This window comes from Chlorocebus sabaeus, chromosome 7, assembly GCF_047675955.1.
Source record: "Chlorocebus sabaeus isolate Y175 chromosome 7, mChlSab1.0.hap1, whole genome shotgun sequence".
Taxonomy (NCBI): domain Eukaryota; kingdom Metazoa; phylum Chordata; class Mammalia; order Primates; family Cercopithecidae; genus Chlorocebus; species Chlorocebus sabaeus.
The window spans coordinates 79669949-79675385 of NC_132910.1; positions in this window are offsets into that span (position 1 = coordinate 79669949).

Consider the following 5437-nt stretch of genomic DNA (forward strand, 5'->3'; position numbering starts at 1 on the left):
AAGAGTGAAACTCCACCTCAAAAAAAGAAAAGAAAAGACTAAAAAAAAAAAAAAAAGAAGAAGAAGAAGAAGACAACTCCACAGAACTTAGACCTAGAAAATACACTGATGTTATAAAATTCCTGGACTGTTAGAACTGACCCTACATGCTTTATACAAAACTTATACAGCCTTACTTCCAACAAGATCGTTTTGAGTTAGAAGACCCAAGAATCATATTTTATGATACTTCAGTTCTCCTGGGACTTGCAGACAAGTTGGGGATACCTAGATGTGTAGTGCATACTGTTTTCACACCCACGTGTGATAAGAGGACCAGAAGCTAGTAATAACTGGATCCACATCAAACACAGAATGGAAACCTAGGAGACAGCCAGAACTCAAGGTGAGAGTCTAGAGAATTTTGTCCACCAGCACATACTTGCTTTGAATTCTGTTTAGCCAAGAAGAGGCAACATAGCACCCGAGCAAGAATTCTGGACTAGGAGTCAGAGTACCTGGGTATGTTCCAAGCCCTGGTTCTGATACTGACTACTCATGCGAGTATAGGTGACTCAATATCTTCTAAGCAGCATTCTCCTTGGGAGAATGAGGGAGGTTGGACTACAGGTACTTCATGGTTAAAGTCCTCCTCTAATAATATGCCCACAATAACTATACACTAGGGAGAAGGAATAGAAGAGATGAGGTCATACTAAATCCTATTCACACTAGTTGAGATCTCTGAGGTGTTGAGATCTCTGAGGTGCCAAATGAGAAATAGTCACAAGAGTCCACTGAGATCCAAATATCTGCTTTCCTGCTGAAAAATGCTGAACTGGAGAATAGTTCTATGGCTGAAAGCACGGCCTTTCTCCTTTGCCTGAAGTTGATTAATTGAGACCCATAGAAAGAGTCACACTGGATCTGCCAAGCATACACTCAGACAGTTGAATGGAGGTGGGTATTCTGCTTCTCACTGTGTGACCCACCAGACCGTATGGGATACCACATGGAAGCTGGAGCTGAGGGGCAGCTTGTCTTGTAGGCAGGCAGCCCTAGAGAGAAAGCCCAGAGGAGCTGAGCTAGTTCAGTACTTTTCTATATCACCAATCAGATTAGTCTCTCCTTATCTTGTGGTGTCTTAGCCTGCTCAGGCTGCTGTAACAAAATACCATTAAATTGGGTGGCTTATAAGCAATGGAAATCCATTTCACACTGTTCTGGAGGCTGGGAAGTCCAAGATCAAGGCACTAGCAGATTCCGTGTTTGGAAAAGGCCCATTCGCTGGTCTACAGATGGTGACTTCTGGCTGAACCACATGGTGGAAGGGGAGAAAAAAAGAAGTCCCATGAGCCTATTCTAATAAGGGCATTAATCTCATTCATATGGGCTTTGCCCTCATGACCTAATCACCTTCCCAAAGGTCCCATCTCCTAATATCATTGCCTTAGGGCCAGAACTTTAACAGGGGTTGGAGTTTTAGACTCATTTGAACCATAGCATTTGGGAAAAAATGAAGAAGGGGATTATAAGAAAGGGCATAGGTAAGCTTTACAATAGTTCTGGAGGGCAGAAACTCTCATTTTGGAAGCCGAAACTTTCCAATGTTGGAGGTGAGAGAAAATGATTTTCCTGACAAGTGCTTCTTCCATTCATGAATCCTAGGGGTGTGTAAAGGAACAGAGTACATGACAGGCAGGAAGTATGGGATATAAAATGGAAGTTGGGAAATGTGCTCTCAAATACCAGCCCCAAACTAATTAAAGAGCAGTTTCTAGATTTCCCAGCCCTCCCCATGCTCATATACTTGGTGAGAAGTGGAAAGTTCATAAACATTATTGAAAAAGTTTTGGCTGGGCATGGTGGCTCATGCCTGTAATCCCAGCACTTTGGGAGGCCGAGGCAGGCTGATTGCTTGAGGTCAGAAGTTCAAGACCAGCCTGGCCAATATGGCGAGACTGGTCTCCACTAAAGATGCAAAAATTAGCCATGCGTGGTGGTGTGTGCCTGTAGTCCCAGCTACTCTGGAGGCTGAGGCAGGAGAATCACTTGAACCCGGGAGGTGGAAGTTACAGTGAGCTGAGACTGTGCCACTGCACTCCAGCTTGGGCAACAGAGTGAGACTTTGTCTCAATCAATCAATCAATCAATAAAAAAGAATTAAAAATTGTTGGAAAGGTTTTGTTGTACATGGCCTTAGTTAAAAGCAACCAATATCCAAAGGATAATATCCCAAATGAGACAGATTATGAAGAAGGGAGAAAATGAAAATGGTCAATACTTATTAGTATCTTCCCTGTATTAGGAACTACACTGGGTGCTTTACATACATGAATTAACGCTTACAATGAGTTAACCCTTTCAGTGACATTAAGCCTAATGTAATGCTTGCAGTGACTTCCTTATAGAGATAAATACTAAAGCTCAGTGACGTTAAGAAAATTTCAAAGATCATGTAATTATCATGAGACAGAAACAGGACTGGAACTTAAGTCTTACACCAAAGTCAGTACTTTAAAAAAAATAATCCATGTTGCATCTATAAATACTTTTATCCAATGCAAAAATCCCATATAGTATGGAGCTGGTATTTGGAGAGTGTTAAACTATGTTACATAACTGATAGAAACATTTTGAAACTTAATAAAAGCACCAAGAAAATATTATAGCACACAGGTCTGTCACTCAGTTCTATGATCCTTGAATTAGAGAGCAGGGTCCTGGGTGCCTGTAACCTGGGATGCAACTAAACTAGACCTGTTGGATGATGCACTAGACAAGGTGGCATACAGGGCTGAAGAACCACTAATTGTGTTCTACACAGAAACCAGTATGCTAGCCTTTCATGAATTAAAAATATTAGATGTGATAAGCTGGATGACAATACTTATGCCATGTGGGGAGGACAATGATAAGAATGGAGGAGGATTAGGAGTTCAAGATGTAGGCTCGCTAAAGAGGGACCCTCTATGGAGGATGATCTAAAGCCTGAAATTGCTGAACAAAGAGAACAAAAGGCCAATCCTGTACTTGCTGAGTAGAGGAGCAAAGTGGTTAATGATAATATCTGGCCCTAGGCAAACGTGAACTAAAAGCAGAGGAGGTCACAGAATGCTGACAGAAAACAAAAATCAAAAAACAAAAACCGCCATGAAGAAGTCACATCAACGTCTATTTCCTAATTTGAACAAAGTACTGTCTTACTCTCCATTTGCTGAACAATGCTTCTTTTCTGTCTCTGGAAATAACTGTTGTGTTGTAGTCTTGGTATACATTATAATGCCAAATGAATATGTCTAAATTAATACCTCACCAATCTGTATCGTCAGAAAGCAAGGAGTCACAAGGCAGTGAGTTTTCCAGTGAACTGAAGCTTAGACAATATAAGCACCAAACTTTTATAAACTTTAGCCATTTTCATGGAAATTGTAATAAAATGAATTCCATTCTTCTCAGCCTTATTAAACAGCGTATACTGAACATCATTTAACGGGTTCTTGATGGCTCTGAATCCTTGCTGTGAACGTCAGCTATACTATTAGGTAGTGGTTCAAGATGCCCTCTGGGGCGGGTGAAATAGACAGGGCTTGTGTGTGTGTCTGCTGCAATCTTTCCTGGACCCAGAGGTGGGAATGGGCTTCCCTGCTGGTACCATCTGGTAGCTTCTGCTCTCAGCCCCAGGTCCATGTGTGTGCTGGTTTCTAGTCTTTCTGCTTTAACCAAAAGCACTCCTAATATATTATCTGTAGCTTTTATATGAAATAAGATCTGCTGTGAAAATCAAATCACCAGACTTTTTTTTTTTTTTTTTTTTGGTAGGACAGGGGTTGACTCTGTCACCCAGGCTGGAATGCAGTAGTGCCATCATGGCTCACTGCAGTCTCAAACTCCTGGGCTCAAAAAATCCTCCTGCCTCACCCTCCTGAGTAGCTGGGACTACAGGCATACACCATCAAGCCCTGTTCATTTTTGTTGTTGTTGTTGTAGAGATGGGGTCTCACTATGTTGTCCAGGCTGGTCTCAAACTCCTGGCCTCAGCAATCCTCCCACCTCAGCCTCCCAGTGTGCTGAGATTATAGGTGTGAGCCACCATGCCTAGCCCCAAACTTTAAAAAACTGTCACCATATTCATATGGAATTCTCTATCAGCAGATTATAATGTGAACACAGAGAAATGATCCTGTGCTTGTGCCATAAATAAATTACAGGGACTTTTTGACAGGGAACTCCTTGATGTTGAAACTTTTTGACATTGATACTTATCTACAATCACAGCTGCATTCTGAATACTTATGATTTTTAGGGTCTGACTACAGGATAAATAGGATATTATTGGTATTTGCAATTTTTGTTGTTCTTCGTTTTCTAAGATGACGTCACCACTTTGTTTTTTTTTGAGACAGAGTCTCACTCTGTCACCCAGGCTGGAGTGCAGTGGTGCGATCTGAGCTCACTGCAAAATCCACCTCCCAGGTTCTGGCCATTCTCCTGCCTCAGCCTCCCCATAGCTGGGACTATACGCGCCCGCCACCACACCAGGCTAATTTTTTGTATTTTTAGTAGAGACGGGGTTTCACTGTGTTAGCCAGAATGGTCTCGATCTCCTGACCTTGTGATCTGCCCACCTCAGCCTCCCAATGTGCTGGGATTACAGGTGTGAGCCACCGTGCCTGGCCACTCAGCACTCTTATCTCATATCATTACTTCAGAAGTGTGTCCAGAGAATAGGCACAAGAGAAAGACATCTCATTGTATCACTTCTTTTGCTGTGTAACAAACTACCCTAAAAAGGTAGTGGCTTACAATAACAAACATTTATTGTTTGTTTCTCACCATTCTGTGACACGCTGGACAATTTTCCTAATCTGAGTAGGTTCGACTAGGGCTCAACTCATTCACATGTCTGGAGTCTTAGCTGGAAGAGCTGAGGCTTCTTCCCATGCTCCCCAGGCCATCTCTCTGCAGCAGACAAGCCTAAATTTGTTCACAAAGTGGACAAGAGAAGGTGAACACCATTATGCAAGCACTTTTTAAGCCTCTACTGCCTTATGTTTGTTAATGTCCCAGCAGCCAAAGCAAGTCATGTGACCAAATCTAAGTTCAAGGGAGAAATAGACTCCATATCTCGATGGGAAGGGGCTACAAAGTCACAGTGCAAAGGAACATAAACACACGGAAGGATTTTGCACTCATTTTGCAATCTACCACATTCATAGTACTTATGTCATGGCTCAGCATGGGCCCAACATGGGAACTCCTGGCTCCGCCACCCATTTGAGACACTGAACTAATGCTCTTTTTCCTACCACCATCAGATCTCTTGAAAGAGTTGCTTTTCTCATCCCCTCCACTTCCTTGCCCTAGATTCATTTCTTAATTCTTGCAAGCTGGTTTCGGCAGCAACTATTCTAGTAACTAGGTTAACTAGCAACTTCCCAATCATCAATTACATTTT